The 17885-nt window shown below is 49.7% G+C and overlaps 2 protein-coding genes across 5 annotated transcripts in view; one reads left to right on the top strand and one right to left on the bottom strand.

Annotated features, from left to right (window-relative positions):
- The window catches only part of LOC135901913 (peroxynitrite isomerase THAP4-like), a 141284-nt gene that overhangs the window by 27626 nt on the left and 95773 nt on the right, over positions 1 to 17885 (top strand). The gene's annotated exons all lie outside the window — the stretch shown is intronic.
- LOC135901912 (uncharacterized) overlaps positions 1 to 17885 on the bottom strand; it is a 253509-nt gene that overhangs the window by 155975 nt on the left and 79649 nt on the right. For all 3 annotated transcript variants that reach the window (XM_065431739.2, XM_065431740.2, XM_065431741.2), the window contains one exon: positions 5642 to 5690. The gene's annotated coding sequence lies outside the window, so the exon portion shown is untranslated. The remainder of the gene's footprint in view (positions 1 to 5641; positions 5691 to 17885) is intronic.

Below are 17885 nucleotides of genomic sequence, written 5' to 3'. Positions count from 1 at the left end.
ACTAAAACTCTCTATTAGCTCGGGGCCAACGCTGTTCTCCGGTCCGCCAGCAAAGAGGCCACTTTCAACCTTTGCTAAAACTATTGCAAGACATCAATCGTACTTGCCATCAGGATTTACGCCCGCTACACGATTGTCAGATCCATTGTGGTGTCTGCACCGGCCGCAAGTTGAACTGACAATTCCAGGAATCAGAAAGAAAGCTGGAGCGCCATTGCAAGCTTTGAAACAAGCAACTTTGGAGCACATTCACAACGTGCACAGATTCCGCCAACATGTATACACAGACGGTTCAGTAAAACTCAACAGCTCTGCTGCTGCAGTCATATTCCCGGCACAATCTGAGGAAATCAAATTAAGAACTTCATGTGTGACCACATCGACGGGTGCAGAACTCGCGGCGCTCCGTGCTGCACTTGATTTCATTAAGCAGAAGCCACCGCAACAATGGACAGTCTTTAGTGACTCCAAGGCAGCCCTTCAGTGCATACGAAGCCCAATGCGCCACGGACCCAATGAACAACTGGCCTCAGAAATTCGGCACATATATCACCAAAGCTATGACAAGGGACACAACATAATCTTTCAGTGGCTTCCAGGACATTGTAACATCAGCGGGAATGACCACGCCGACGAAGCCGCCCGTTCTGCACATGAAAGTGGTCAACGAGTCTTCATTCCGCTTTCGCGAACAGACGCTGCGGCTCAGCTGCGATTGATGTCCCGTGAGTGTACTTTGCCCCTGTGGGACTCGAATGTTTTCACAATGTGTCGGTTGCGTTCGTTGTCTCCGGACATACGGATGCACCCCCCGCCTGGATTACCCCGACGTGAACAGACTATGCTCTATCGTCTGTGGCTAGGCGTTGCCTTTACAAACGCCTATGCTTTCCTCATAGGAATGGCCAACAGCCCCACGTGCGACACATGTAACATCGACGAGACGCTCGCACACATTATCTGTGTCTGCCCGCGATACAGTGCTGAGAGACAAGTGATGTGCAGAGTGCTGGACCAGTTGGACAATTGTCCACTTTCAGAACTAAAAGCTTTAGGCCAATCCTCCGAAAGAACATCCGCGTTGAAGGCCTTACTCGCGCTAGTAAGGTTCTTGCGGTCCACGGGCCTTCACGACAGACTCTAAGAATGCCGCCCCCTACCGCTCTGTAGTGTACGCGCTTTGTTCGTGCTTGTCTCCCTTTCTTTCTATCTCCCCCTTCTACTCTGTTTCTCTTTTTATCCCTCTTAACCCTTCCCCCTGCGCAGGGTAGCCAACCGGAACTACCTCTGGTTAACCTCCCTGCCTTTCTCTACATTATTTTCTCTCTCTCTCTCCGGTCCGCGCTCAACTCTTCTCACTATTCAGTCCCGCGGGACACGATCGGGTTTGAAACTAAAAATAAGGAAACGAGTGACGCCGCTCCGCAGCTGGAAACATAGCGCACCGCAAGAAGGCACGATATTAGCGTCGCACGCCCAACAACGCTGTCGCTTTTCATCCACACAACAATAAGTACTCCGTACAGAGAAAACAACATGGATAACAGCACAGACTCGCGTTCTGCCGAGATAACGACGCATCGCCTATGCAGCAGCCCTAACTGTTCGGGACAAAGGCAACAGTATCCTCATTGGAGGGGGAGGGGGCTTACGACGCACGTCGATCGCCTCTGTCGGGTTCCTAAACAGTTCATTGTCCCGTCTCTTAAACGAGGCGTAAACACATTTCGTCCTACCCTCGGCGGGACCATCGATCGCGCCTTTAATGTCCCTTAATTCAATTCATTTTTTTTTTCGCATCGCAAGAGCGCAGGCTGCGCTGCCGTCATGGTCGATCACAGAAAACTACGGCGAGCGAGCGAGCGAGCGTATCGAAGAGCAATCGCTCTAAATCAGCTATAAACCAGAATTGACCGTTACAGCTTCGCTCTCGGCACAGGCACGTTTGGTAAACACGACTGACGAAATGCATTCGGAGAGTGGCGGAAGGAGCAAATGTTCTATGAGCCGACATGCAGCGTGATGCGACGCAGGGTCCTCGCGTAAAAGAGAATATTCTCAGACGATAGGCAGACATTATTTCACGGCGCATTGCTGCTTACAACGGCTTCCAGTGCAGTGCATCCTGCGTTGTTATTTTACAGGTTCTGCGACAGCGCAGAATACGCGGAAACGTTTCTTTCTTCACTGCATGATTTTTCTAGACGAAAACAATTATTCCTTTCGAAGACCCTCTTATATATACCACCACACACAGACAAAATGAAAAGAAATTTGGCCGACAATTACGACTGGTGGACCGAGAAGGGCGGACAGCCGAGGGCCATGGCATCCTGGAATAAGGAAGCCACCCACTTGTGGGCGACATGCCGAAGATCGCCGGCTCTACTTTTTTTAAGTTTATTTCATCATCATAATCATCAGCATCATCATCATCATCTCAATTACGACAGTCTCTAATGCGAAATTTGAGCGCAGCTCTATACGTGTCTTTATTTCGCAATATATTGGCTGTCGCGGGCAATCTGTCGCGTGCGGCACACTGTAAACGGAGCGAACTGTGGCGCGACTGCCTCGCTAATCGGTAGATAGGGAGAGGCCGCGCGTGGGCGATGCGTGGGCGCGACTCACAGCAGCCGCCGCAGACGGACCACCGCTGATGCAGCGCTTTGTTTCCATCGGTATCGGTGGGCACATCTTGCGTCACAGGAACACGCCAAAGGTATCGCGCACATGTCGGACTTTAAAACTATAGATGCGCGTCTTTTTACTAATCCACCGTTTTAATTCCGTAAATTGCGCAAATTGTAATTATACGCAATGGCAAGATCATTAACGATATTCCGTAACCAGTTTACCGCATACCGTAGACAAAGACGTCAGCAGTTACTCCAGAGGCTCGCCTTGCGACGAAGAGCTCAGCCAAAGGGCATAAATCTGTTATAAACAGTGACCGGCTGTCCGAAACGTAGCTGTGTACACTTGACAACTTGTGCAATCATAAAATACTGCGCGACTGTCAAAGCTTAATCAACGTGACGGCTTCGGCTGCAACATATTCACGCATATATAGCGGCTCTTCTGTTTCTATAAGAGCAGTCGTATGAAACACGAACACGTTTCTTATGGGCGGCGTAGTTGAACAAGCCACCACGAGATGTCGCTGACGGCGCTGCTGCTGCCAATAAACCACCACCATCAATCACCATCTGCGGTCCGTGTCTCCGGAACAGCATTAACTGCAATGTGTACACGGACATGTAAGCTCTCCTTGACATATATATCCTACTTTCCGGCTACTGACGTTGAGAAAAAAGCTAGACTGCAACCGCCGCACCAGACTGAAATGCAATGCGAGCAAAAACTCCGCACAAATGCCAAAACAACCGCGGCTGAACGGGAACATTTGATCGATTTGCATACATATAAAAGCATCCATCAAGGCTCTTGCCGCCCATAAAGCTGGTACACCGCTGCAGCCAAGCGTCAAACGCTGCGTGCAAGACACACGCGAGCATATCCGGCTATACGCAAAGCGAGCCTGAATCGCGTATTTTCTCTTCAAGTGGGCAAGTAGTGCTTTGGTGGATGTTTCGTGAATCTCATTTCTATAGTGAGAGAAGTTTCGGCTATTGGAAAACGGCACCGAGCTACGCGCGAAGTCTAAAAATAAGCCACCAATACACACACAGGCGTATATACCTCTACGCCACAGCAATACGTGTGTAGTGTGCGGAAACGGGCAGCTAGAAAAAACCGAGGAAGGGGGGGGGGGCAGTGGGGGAGGAAGAATATACAGTCTAATTCCCAGTAAGAATACAGAAACCACTGCCGAGGACGCCGCAGTGAGGCAGTAAGTGCCTGTACTTGGTCCCTGTATATACACGGCGCCCATACGAGCACCCTCTCAGCAGGCGCATGAGTTCCTTCCCACCAGGTACATGTAGTACATAAGCAAGTTTAGAAGATAATAAAAAAATAATCGACCCACGTCGTAAAAAACGTTAAGGCTGCGGCATAATATCGAGGGCATGTTGCGCTCTCAATGCGAACGCGCTTACAGCCTGCGCTGCGCCTGAAACACGATTTAGACCACAGCGTCAGCAGCACCTTTTTTTTGCTCGCACGTGCATAAAGAATGTAACCACAAACAATGCCGGCGCGACATCGCACACTTATAACGTTTAGCTTGATAGAGTATGCACAAGTAGCACTCAAAAGGGGCACCAAGGGGACCCAACAAAATGAATTACACCCGTAAAGAATTCTTTCAAGCTCACTTTCCTTAATTAAACGATAATATACCTTTTTCCTCTTTCCGTTTTTTTTTTTTCATTTCGCTGTGAAACTGAGCTCACGGATTTCAAGTCATTCTTTGGCATTTAGGTTGCTGTCGCTGGGTAACATTCACTCGGTAAATCCAGTCTATGGCTCTTTCTGAATACAATCTCTTCCATTTTTACGCATAAAAAGTTAACTATAGGACCGAGCAGTAACCGTCAAAAATCCGTGACGCAACCGCAATGTAGTGCGAGAGCTTCAAGGCGACGTCGTCACCCACCCTTCATTATTTATTTTTTCGTTTTTTTTTTTCTTTTTCTAGAATGGCAATTTGCTGATACAGCTCAAATAATTTCGGAATTAATTATGGGGTTTTACGCACTAAAACCAGGATTTATTACGAGGCGCGTTGGCATACGGGGACTACGAAATAATTTTGACCACCTGGAGATACTTAACGTTACTCCAATCCACGGAACAATGGTATTTTTGCATGTATAGCCGCCATCGAAATGCGGCCGCGCCGCGGCCGGGATATGATTCCGCGACCTCGTGCTATACAGAAATGATCTCTCTCTCTCTCTCTCTCTCTCTCTCTCTCTCTCTCTCTCTCTCTCTCTCTTACAAGGCTTTGATTTCCCTAGTAGCCCCTTTCCAACTTTGCAGGTCAGAGCGGAGGGCGTCGAGGGCACTGTTGCACTTTTTAAGGCCAACAGAATTGGACAAGCGGTTGTAGCTGTGCTCCGACTGCTACTGTGCTGAGCGGTGACGGTACGCGATGCTAGTGACGGACTATGATTGCATGACTATGCTCCTTTCGTTCTTTCTTTATCTTTACTTTGTTATCATTTTACCTCCCCCTCCCCTCTCTCTCCCCAGCGCAGGGTAGCAAACGGGATCTTCCCATCTGGTTAACCTCCCTGCATTTCTCCTTTCTTCTTCTTCTTTCTTTCTTTCTTTCTTTCTTTCTTTCTTTCTCTCTCTCTCTCTCTCTCTTGCGGAGCAATATTTAATCTCATGATATGCCTCGCAATCGCAAACCAGCGTGGCCGATGAAGTTTCCAACATGTCGGCAAAAAAAAAAAAAAGGTCACTTCCAAAGATGGCAAATGACAAGCCTGAAACTCATCCCACACGCGGCGCACACACTTCCGGCGAATCAAGTGACACTCAAGATCGATACGCCAGGCAGCCTATATTTAAACCATTCAGGGTCGCGAGTAAACGATACGGGAGGACGCCGCCGTGTTTGCACGAGCCTCCCTGCGACAACAGTTCACGTAACGACCGCTCTTCGTGCCCTCCAAAACGCGACCTAAAAAAGGCTGCGTGCAGGAGAAACTTAAAAACATAAACTTACGTTTTCCTTGCGCCGCTTTGGTCCCCCAAGACTTCTTTCAAATTAACACCTGAAACGAAAAGACAGCAAGCCATTTTGATGTGCCGATCCTATATATCGACAAATACCACACAACAGAACCCGACGGGAGAGCCGCCAGTACAAAGCAGATACGGACAGCACAACGCAAAAAAAGGGGGGGGGGGAAGAAATGCTAAGTACCAATTTGGGAAAAGCGTTTGTTCAATCAGAATACCGTGACGTTAGTTACATCGAGTGCAGATCTTCCAGCCTGTTAAATTTAAATTCGTGAAGATGCCGCGGAAACAGCAGCAGGGCGAGGGGAGAGGGGAGCATGGACATTTCGTTGTATACACAAGCACTTTATTAGCCCTGATTTACCTTTACACGCAGCAGGCAAGCAGCGGCAAACTTGCGGCAAACTTGGATCAATAGGGACTGACAAGCAAAACAGTTACTTTTTCAGCGATTTCAGTGCTGCCGATCTGGCTTGCTTTAGGCACTTGTTTGGATAGCTTCATTCGAAGCAACGAACCCTCCGATGCCCTTTCACCGTCAAACTTAGGAGGGTACGGTCGTAGAACAACGAGCGAAACATTACAGTCGACATTATTTCTTTCTACTTTTCGTAAACCTAGACTCGGCATTCGTAAAATCGAAGAAGCAGCGCAAATTCGTAAACATTACGAGAAATATCGGGAGAGTTGGCAAGTATCCGAGCGGCGCCGGGCTGCCTCGGCTGTTCTTGTTCCATCTTGTTCATCCGTCGAGGAAATTCCCTGCTGCTCCAAAACAAACGAAACTTGTGCATTCCCTGTCAACCTCGGTTATCCGGGTGGCCTGATTCGACTGATATCTCTACTTTCTATGCATCACTTCCCGCGTGCGTGTCCCAGGCTATTGTTTCTTTTTTTTTCCCTCTCTTTTTCTCTGATGCCTAAGGCTCACGTGCTTCTCGCGCGGTTCTTCTTTTCTTTTTTTTCTTTTTTCGGAGACGCTGGGTCCTCGCATTACAGTGGAGCAGGAACTCGGCAGCTTCCTGTACTGTTACGAAGCGTCTCCCATCCGTCAACCTCTGCTGCCAGCGCCTACGTGAAGGTATACTGCGGCAAGAACGGGAAGCACTATGCAAAAATATGAGGCAGGACGAGGAATCAAGAACGAGAGTGCGATTACGAAACGCAGCAGGAATGGCAAGGAGGAATACAGCGACAGTGGTGCTTTCAATGAAAATGCAAATAAAATGAAATTAGTATGATAGGAAGTGAAGAAGAACAAAAAAATGTGCGTTTATACGTGTGGAGGGGGCTGCATAAGGAAAAGCATTAAATCTGTCACGGCTACGCGTAAGCGCCAGGGATGGATATATATATATATATATATATATATATATATATATATATATATATATATATATATATATATATATATATATATATATATAGATAGATAGATAGAAGGCAGGAAACCGAGGGGCCCGATCTTTATTAGTTATATCATAAGCAGCCAATCATGTCTATTTGAAGGAAAAAGCTCTACGGATCAGGTGTTTTCTAAATGGAAAGTTCAGGCACACGTAAAAAAGCACAAACAAATATTGAACTGCAATGTTTCGGCCGGCGTCCGGCCTTCATATGTATAGTAGTCACCCACGTCGCTAAACGTCTTCTTTCTCCTGTTCTTTCTTCCTTAGTGAAATAATGTTCCAGCTAACGTTAGCCACGCTGTTCCAACAAAAAAAAAAAAAAGGAAGATTAGACAAACGCTGGGCAAGACGCGATTCCCAGACCAACCGTGTTCGGCGGTCAGACCCTCTTCTCACGACCAAACACCGTGGGTCTTGTAAGTTTACATTGGACCGCTTTTTTTCTTTCTTTTTCTTATGCTGAACAGACGGGCTAACGTTAGCAGGGGACACGCTGTGTACCTACACACATGCGACCGAGGAGCAAGAGCAGAGACAGACGTCGTATATACTGCGCGACATTTTCTCCCCGATGTCTCCCTCTTTTTTTGCGGAGAGGCCCCCGTCTGCACCTCTACACCGCGCGTTGTTGTACCATGCCCCGCTATCGATCGCCGAGACTGCACGCAGTGCCCGCACCCCGGAGGGAACAAAAATAGACTGCCGCCGGCGGCGGCGGCTCCAGCGGTGCGTCAAGCTGGAGCGCCGCCGTTCGGCCGCGTGCACGACGCCGCGTGCATTTAGTACGGTGGACCGACATGCGAGCGTCCCAATTCAGCGTTGAGTTTCCTTGCAAAAAAAAAAATTGCTCGAGGTAAAACTCTGGCGCTAGTGCCTGTGGGAGCTGCAAGCACTGCGTTACAGCCAGCACGGGAACGCCGTTTAGCAGTGTCTCCGCTCCACTGTTAAAAGGAACACGCGATTGCAGATGAAATTAGGAAATTCGCGGGCGCTTGTCGGAATCGGCTGGCGCGAGACAGTAATTGGAGATCGCAGGGAGAGGCCTTCGTCCTGCAGTGGACATAGTATAGGATGATAATGATGATGATGGTGGTGGTGGTGGTGGTGGTAAATCTCCCCTTTTGACCACCCGGCTTTGCAGCAGTTGACCTTTAGTTGCTGGCGCAGCCTAGATCCTCCTAGATCCCAGCGCAGAACACTAACGTGGCACCTGCCGGCACTTGCTGCAACTATAGCGCGCCAACCAGGTGAGAGCAGCACTGGAGTGTTCCCTTTAACCGTGGGCTGCACTGTACGGGGATCTCCCTAAACACCGCCCCCCTGGCTTCAGAAGGCTTTGCGATTCTGCAAGTTAATCATAGTCGACAAAAAAAATATTACGTTCGCGGTGATTCGTGGTGATTGTGCATATGCGGAGAATATTACTGCCTTCCCTCGTTTGGAAAGTTCCGAACGCTTCCCGATTTAGGCCAATCAAAGGTAGATAAAGCTTAGTAAACAAAGCCACAAGAATGTCTGAACATACAAGCACGAATATCAAGCAGATACATGAACCAACCATCATTCCCACGGTGGCTGAACGATGGCAGCGCTACGGTTCTCTCTAGAAATTACAGTGGGAGGCCCTATGCTGTGCACTGAACACTGCAGGCGACTGCATGGAACTTGTTCCCCGCGTAATTAATCTTGGCGTACTCACGACGAAAGTGATAGCCAGAAACGGTGCGGATAAGTGAAACGTAAAGCGCACAGTCGTGTATGAAACAAACCCACGTCAGCTTCCCCCCATGGAACACTGATGAACAGTCAACTCAAAACACAGGCAACCTACGCTCTACAAAGGCCAGTGCTGCGCCGTTTTATGGCTATATATGACTACGGACTGTTGTACGGAGCGGCACTGGACATGTATCATGCAAAGGAAAGCATCAATGCTCCTATACTTTACGTGCAGTGATGACGGAGCCCGTGAAGAACGGGAAGTGCTTTGTGGGAGGAAGGCCACGGTGTCACATAAGCGGTGGCTTCTAACAGCGGAAACAATAGGATACGAAAATTAGCATTATTTTATTATCATTATCATATTTTAAATAAATGAAGAAAGACGAGCACACTGCAGCGACTGCATCGGTGGCGCGATCCTTTTGGGAGTACGCCATTACACCAGCCGTGGAGCGCGCTCTCGCGTGGCACTATCACGGACGCCCGAGACAAGTACAGAGAGAGAGAGAGAGAGAGAGTTAAAACAGACAACTCGATACACGATGGCTGAGCAGGGGACGGCCAGTTTTTCTTGCGCCATATCTCCCAAACTCTGTCCCAATGTCTCCTAAACTCTCTGCCTTTTATCTCAAGGAGTAAGCGATTCGGACATGGTACAAACGTAACACGCTTCTCACCATAGTTGCACTTAAACCGCTAAGGGCTACTATACTACCGGCATACATTGCGGTAGCGGTGGCGTAGTTAAACTCGGCGTGAAATTGGCCTAATCGAATTAGTAGCCGGATCCGTGCCCCATAAACTGACGTGACCGACTGTAGCAAACCTTTTAGGCAGGGCCACCGGTACATAACTATATTACTTCCGCTAACAGTTCTCCCGGCGTCTCCTCCTAGAACCCTTGATAAATAAGTCTTGCATGGATGACCCAGAATGTCACACAGCACCATTCTGACACGAACGATCGCGAATGTGGCAGTCTTTCCAAAGCAAGAAAACCAGTCCTAATGGGAAGCTAGAATTCATCGGTCTAAGAAGCCTAGGCTCTCCAACGTGAAAACAGCCAGTGTTCCCAATAGGGAATATTCAGACACAGACAACGAAAATGCAAGAATCTCGCTGGCGGAAGGAACACACGGGGGTCCCATTTGCCTTCGGCCACAAAGAGCGGCGCACTGCCCGTCTAGTCCTAATTAATAAAGCAGGCGAATAAGCCCCCTGTCCAATCTTCCAGCTCCCTAATCTCTCTCTCTCTCTCTCTCTCTCTCTCTCTCTCTCTCTCTCTGTGTGTGTGTGTGTGTGTGTGTGTGTGTGTGTGTGTGTGTGTGTGTGTGTGTGTGTGTGTGTGTGTGTGTGTGTGTGTGTGTGTGTGTGTGTGTGTGTGTGTGTGTGTGTGTGTGTGTGTGTGTGTGTGTGTGTGTGTGTGTGTGTGTGTGTGTGTGTGTGTGTGTGTGTGTGTGTGTGTGTGTGTGTGTGTGTGTGTGTGTGTGTGTGTGTGTGTGTGTGTGTGTGTGTGTGTGTGTGTGTGTGTGTGCAGGGATGTTATTTTTATATGTACTTTTGTCGTCGACTGCCCTATCGCTCAGTACATAAGAGTAGCCAGACGAACAGTTACTCTCGCTGACTTATCTATCTATCTATCTATCTATCTATCTATCTATCTATCTATCTATCTATCTATCTATCTATCTATCTATCCGAATTTTTTTATTCCGACATGCAATCTTCTCGCTCTAGTTTTATTCATCCATAATCGCACATTCTACGTCAATACGAAGGTGAACACTAAACCTGTGTTCAAACATCGATTCCTATAAACGCAAATGCTGCACTCACTCCCAGTTTCCGACCTAAAATTTTCCCACTCAGATTTCACTCATCCATAATCGCACACTCTACGTCAATACGAAAGCAAACACGAAACCTGTGTTCAAACATTGATTCCTATAAACGCAAATGTCAAAGCTGCACTCACTCCCTGTTTCCGGAATGAAATTTTACCTCTCTGGTTTCACTCATCCATAACCGCAAACTCTACGTCAATACGAAGGCGAACACTGAAGCTGTGTTCAAACATCGATTCCCATAAATGCAAATGTCAAAGCTGCACTCGCTCCGTTTGCTAAAGGATTTCCCTCCCTAATGGAAATCCTTTCTGAGGCGAAGCAGGGAAAAGGAAAAGTTACCGGCTCCGATAGCAAAATCTGGAGTTCCCTTTTCATGACCTTTTCAATTCTGAATCGCCAGTACACGGCTTCAATAAGCTCGTTCTATCGATGCGAAGTCGTCCCGGATCAAATATGTGAACTATGGCAAAGATACACTGCACACTTATAGGGTCGGAATAGTATTGCATGGTTCTAGTTGAAATAACCTTAGTTTCAGACCTATTCACAAAATCTCGTTTGTTTGTAACACACTTCATACAGAGCTGTTTTTCCCAGGCTCAGTAAAGATACAAATCCACAAAAAGAAATCATTCGAAACGTGTTTTCGAAGCTGGATTTCTCGACTAGCGCGAGATCCACCGTACATGCACGGAAGCCCCTCAAAGTGAAGTTTCTGAAGTATAATACACACACGGAAGTAGTTGAGCGACGTGTACGACATTGTCAGCATATGCGAATATTAGCATAACCATCCCATTTGCAGTATAGTTTTTTTTTAAGTTTAATCATGCTAGTCCAACCGTAGTCGTTAGAACTGAAAGGGATATATACCTGTATTTCTTTCCTATACCCCGCACACCATACTGAAAGGATGTTTCCGATTCGCCACCATGACCATATGTGACACTGGCTAAAACTCCACGGGGTACACCCATAGTGCACGTGCACAGTTAAACACCCAAGAGAGTGCACTGGAGGATGGCATAGCTTAATTATAGGTATATAGCGGTATAGCTTAATTGGTAAAACACCGTAAACGTAATATGGTAGAGATGGGCTCAATTCCCACTTGCGACGAATTGTCGTTTCGTCCACTTTCACGGCTTTGTTATCCCTACATTTCAGCTAAACCTAACATCTGTGCACTCTGCGACCTCATAGGGCGTTCTTGCTTCGTATCGCTGTTACAAAGACGCTGAGCCCGACAGCTCCCCTTCATCTAACACGCACGTTGGCATACCGTTAACCACTGCCGTGGCCTCGGAGATCGCAAGGGCGAAAGTCGCACCACGACGATCTTGGAGGCCACGTCACTGCTGTTGTGCACCAGCCTCCTCAGATCCTTGCCTTACGCGCACGTTCAGCTGGCAACGATAGGGATACGCCAAGGCGCATTTCCAAGCAGCAGCGACAACACCGCACCACTTCGCCGTGTAGCTAATTGGAACCCGCGGCGGCCACGTCGGCCAACGGGGCGATACAGAGTATATGCCAGCGGCCAAGATTCGGTGTTCGGTCTCACTTAGAAAAAGCACGGGCTCCGGATTTAGCCGGTCTCTACCGAAACTAATCACCGCTACAAATAACTCCACACATCGCCGTCCCTGAAAGAAGAAACCGCGCGAGATATGCGTGCGAAAAAGAAAAATACAAAGAATTCGGAGCAAACGAAATTTCAACACACTCCGAAAGCAAGCTCCCGGGCCCCACGCCAAACGCCACTACAATGGTTTGGTGAGACGGCGCTGCAGCCTTCCACGAAATGTGAGCTGGCCTTGAAGAAGCAGAAGCGAGAGGACGCAACGAAGCGGCGGCGTGGAATTGCACGTGTCGACACCTCGGGCATCGTCATCCCGTCTTCGTGACCCAATGCCGGCCGCCGCCTCGCGCCCGCCCATCCATCTCGTTCGGACGCCAACGCGTTGTTCAAACCGCGCGGGAAGCTCTCGGTGGCCCACCCCCTACACCGGACTGGCGCCGCATTTGCGCCAAAACACAGCACGAACAACGTTACCAGGTGCACTGCGTCCAGAAGCGCCTGGAGAAGCTCATCAGCACAGCCCTGGACTCATCATCATCATCAGCCTGGTTACGCCCACTGCAGGGCAAAGGACTCTCCCATACTTCTCCAACTACCCCGGTCATGTGCTAATTGTGGCCATGTTGTCCCTGCAAACTTCTATAATCTCATCCGCCCACCTAACTTTCTGCCGCCCTCTGGTACGCTTCCCTTCCCTTGGAAGGGAAGCCCTGGACTGAAATCTCCCTAAGCTAGCGGCACCTTAGAACTAAGTTTTCATTCATTCATTCATTCATTAGAAAAAAATATGGGGTTTTACGTACCAAAACCACTTTCTGATTATGAGGCACGCCGTAGTGGAGGACTCCCGAAATTTATTTCTTTTCTCCGGTTCCTTAACGTGCACCTAAGTACGCGGTAAGTACACGGGTGTTTTCGCATTTCGCCTCCATCGAAATGCGGCCCCCGTCGGCGGCATTCGATCCCGCGACCTCGTGCTCAGCAGCCCCACACCATATTCATTCTTCCTTTCTTTCTTTCTTTCTTTCTTCCGGCGGGAACGCACACACAGCAGAAAACCTAGGACGTCGCACAGAGAGCTCACGAAGTGTGGACAAGATTTTATTTTGTGATATCGGAAACGTTCGCAACTTTCATCACCGGCATTTCCACAGCATTTGCGTTTCTAATGAATGTACAGAACTGCAGAATAATTAAAAATTAAACTGGATATTACGAGCCAGAAATACAAAGTGATCTTAAGACAAGCGGTGGTGGGGGGGCTCCGGATTAATTTTTTACCACCAGGGCTTCCTCAATGTGCCCCTAGATCAACGTACGCGAGCGCTCTCGCATTTCGCCACTAAGTTAGCCGGCACGAAACACATTAGAGGGGGGAATGATGGTCGTAGCACCTGGCGCAACACACACACACACACACACACACACACACACACACACACACACACACACACACACACACACACACACACACACACACACACACACACACACACACACACACACACACACCACATCACAGATTAGTGTTACCTCTATACCCGACGAAATGTTATCGAAGAAACTACTACCGGCGAAACTAATCAACTGTAAATCAGGAAATGCGCCCCGCTATAAAAAGGTTATCGTCATAAATATGCACACACAGGCGGGCATCGCGGCGACAGTCGTTTTTCACCCATTAGTCGAACGCCGCTCGTTGCGAGGCCAAATTTATCTTCCAAAGCTTTGCTAATGCTTTTCTTTTTCCCCTCGGCCACTCCCGCACCGCAAACGCGGCGTGGCAACCAGGGATCCCGGCGCAGACGCAAGCGCGTCGCCCAAATTGGACCCCGGTATCTGATCGCGGCGCGATCCAGCCGAACCCGGCCGCACCTCCGCTGCAGCGAGCGGCCGGTTAACGTCGCGGCTAAAAGCACTGCGCGCGACAGAAACTGTACGTGCAGGCAGCACGACTCCCAGAATAGACGGGGGGGGGGAGTGTACAGGTAGACAGATACACGCGGCCTCCGCGGGAATAATAAACGCGCACGCCGATATCAAGGGTTCGACAAAACGAGCAGCGCGCACAAAAAAAAAGATAATAAAAAAAGGAGCTGCAGCACACGCAGTGGAGGCCGCCCACACGGCTGCAGACACGGGGCACGCGTGGAGCTGCCGCCCGCGACTTGCCCGCAGAAAAGCGCAGTGACATGGGCATTATAGGCGGTTGCAGTAAAAGAAACGACAGAGTTAGTAACCGCATTTTTAAAGGGTACAGTCATTAAAATTAAATTATTGGTTTTTACGTGCCAAAACCACGACCTGATTATGAGGCACGTCGCAGTGGGGGGGACTCCGAAAATTTCGACTACCTGGGGTTCTTTAACGTGCACCTAAATCCAAGTACACGGGTGTTTTGGCATTTCGCCCCCATCGAAATGCGGCCGCCGTATATGACCATAGTGCGATGTGCCTCATGACACAAGGCTTCGCGACGCCTGCGCAGAAGCGAAACTGTAGCGCTCTGCGCATGCGTACGAGTGACGCAGAGCAAAGCACACGTGGGACATGTCTAGAGGAAAGGAACAGTTTGCGGGGAGGCAGTCTCTAAATTAAATAATGTGGCTTTAACGTCACGATACCGGTAGTGGGCTACTAGAGGGGAAGGCTCGAAAATAATTTTCACCGGCCGGCCTTCTTTTTACCGTGCACTTCAAATGCCTGGTCTGGGATAAACAGACTGCAGTGGGGTGTCTGGGAGAGGGTAAGGGGGGGAGAGAGGACAAAAGCAGGGAGGTTAACCATAACGGTAAATCCAATTTGCTACCCCACACAGGGGAAAGGGACATAAAATCGAGAGAGAGAGAGAGAGAGCACGCGTTCACAGCGGTCGCGATCACAGCACAGGATCATGCACAGCATAATGAAAGCTGCAGTTCCGGCTACAACAATTTTTGCAGATCCGTTGTCCTTATGAACTATAGCAGCTCCTTAATCGTCATCTGCTGCGATGGCTCGTGAGGTCATCTGATACTATAATAAACGCTCGAAACCCGACGGTGGTCCTCGCCTGCAAAACGACCTGCTCGTAACCCGTCCACCAAAACTGGGGAAATAAGGGCTGAACACGGCTCCCCGCAAAAGGCTGTCAGCGAAGCAATTCCTCAAACGAATTCTGTTTTTCCTTTTTTTCTTTGATTTTCTTTATGCGGCAAACGTGAAAAGGAGAAAATTATGGAACCGGTGCGTCCGCAAAGCGCCGTGTTCTATCAACGGAACTATAAACGGTCGTAATTTCGCGATTACTTTCGGGGACGTCTATGCATCTGCACTGTTTCGTACGCAATTGCATGATTAGCGCAACCAGGCATTACTTGCGATCCCTTCCACGGTACGGTTTAGAAACAGACGGAGAGTGGCTCATTAACGTCGACAAAAAAGGAGAACTGCATCATGGCGAGAAGCTCAATTCCACGTGCAAGGCGCTTTCATAGAAATGAGCAAAAGACAAAGAGAGAGGCATAAATGAGAGATGCCTCGACCTGTAGGCAAGTAGAAAGGAAGAGCAAGGAAACTGAACGTGAGGTTGGCGAGTGTAAAGGGGTGAAGATGGGTGGCCCGCCGCATAATGGTGGTAGCAGCAAGACTGGTGCGACAATTAATCTCGACGTAATGCGGCCAATTTCTCTCCGCCGTTAATGCGGCGGCGATCATCGCACCCTGCCACTTGGCACGTAACAGGCCCACCTACGGAAGCACGAGGACAACGACCTTCCTCTCGTCGAGACGACACCGAAAGTGGCGGGGACGCGAGGACCCAACAACGCCAAGTGCACCCGGCTACCGACCCAGCTGCGGCGCGCACAAGAAAGACTCGACAAGCACGACCCCCCCCCCCTCCCCGCCAAGGAGCCGACGACAACACGGAGATTCGCCCACGATCAAAGTGGCAAGGACCGCTTATCGGGCGCCGACGCCTGCAGCAGAGACTGCCGACCGTCTTGCAGTCCCCCTTGACTGGCACGGGACGGATATGATCTCCACCACGACTCACGTTCCCGAACACTATATGGGTGCAAATGTCGAGAACATTACATATAACAGCGAAATGACATCGAAAAGAAAACGAGCAAGATTACCAGCAATTGGCTTTTATCGCCACTCTAGGCGAAAGGCTATAGATGAAATCGCCCCTTTTGCGCCCAAACAAAAGGGCGTTGGCGAAGAAAATTCGTGCTCTCCGAGGAAGAAAAGCTATTCCGAGATGAAGGTGAGCGTCTCTCGCCTCAGGCGGCCCGAGTGAATGTCCAATAAGAAGACAGATCCAAGAGGCCAGGCTGCAGACAACACGAAATATATATCCAACGCGAATGAAGCACCCCAACCGGGCCTGAATATCCGACGCGAGCTCAACAGTCCATCTTCTGGAGGACAGAGTTCTGACACGGAATGTTCTTGAAACATCCAACAGGAGAGGTATGTTCTCACTGATGACTCCGCCCTCTCTTGTTCATCCTCGAAGGAGAGATATTATTTTCCATTCGAGAAATCCGCTAGACGGCAGTGCAAACAGCAATCCATTCGCAGACAGACGGTTAACGAAACACTGCGGGCGAGCCGCTTGGCTCTGCAAAATGCAACGCGCCGTCAGCGCACGTGCGAGTGTTATTCTGTCCACCGCCGACGTTTTCCTTCTTGTTTTTTTTTTAGAGAGTGGGGGGGGGGGGGGGGGGGTGCTCAAAGTTCAACATCTCGGGGCTGACTTGTGCCGGTCAAACCGTATCTGTTCGCCCGCTAATCGACCGTCGTGGCACTCCAGGAGAAACTACTGAGACAGATACCGCGATTGCCAGGACTATTTCCGGTGCACGTCCGATCGTAGAAGAAACACTCACCCGCCAAGACAACCTCTCTCTCTCTCTCTCTCTCTCTCTCTCTCTCTCTCTCTCTAACACACACACACACATGCGAGAACAGCGAGGACGTGCAAACTCGTCAGATGCTGCGCTGTTGTGCCATTACCACAAGCCCGGATCCCGAATCTGCAAGATGCAGAATCTATCCTGCGAGCGCCATAACTCTCCCTTCACAAGTCAAGATGCTGCGCCTTCGTGCGGGAGAAGCCTCGGCGGAGCAGCGTGTTTTGACGTGTCCGCGTGTGCCCGACGGCCCGGCGCCGCACCTCCCTTGCCTGGAGGTCACCGCGCGCGCGAACTTTGAACCGGGTGGCCAGCGCGGTCGCTGGTTGGACCCCTCGGACGACCGTCGTGTGCTGACTTTGTATTGGGCCGGTTGAGTGACAATGGGCCTCGGGGATTATAAAAGCAGAGACACGCCGCTCGAAAACAGGATCTGCCGACCCCACCGGGAGAGAGTATCGCTCCCGACTGGGGTGAGATGTGAAACGCGTTTTCGCCGGACGTCGTCGTGCGAGAACAGTCGCGTTTGTTGTGAGCACTCGGCCCCAGTGCCGACCCGTTCATGTCCTGTATGATAACCTGTATATAATGTATAAAGTCCCTTTTGTTATTCTCATCGACGCCAGGCTCGGAGTCATCGCTACCAACGCTCTGTCACGAAACGGGTGACGAGCGCTACGGGACCACAAAGCCGTAATCGTGGTGCAGCGGTTGAAGTTCGTAACACTGGATGGCAGCTACGGGATTGACCGGCATCAGCTACCTC

The sequence above is a fragment of the Dermacentor albipictus genome, chromosome 9 (assembly GCF_038994185.2).
Source record: "Dermacentor albipictus isolate Rhodes 1998 colony chromosome 9, USDA_Dalb.pri_finalv2, whole genome shotgun sequence".
In the NCBI taxonomy this organism is placed as follows: Eukaryota; Metazoa; Arthropoda; class Arachnida; order Ixodida; family Ixodidae; genus Dermacentor; species Dermacentor albipictus.
This window is presented reverse-complemented; position numbering and strand designations above follow the sequence as displayed.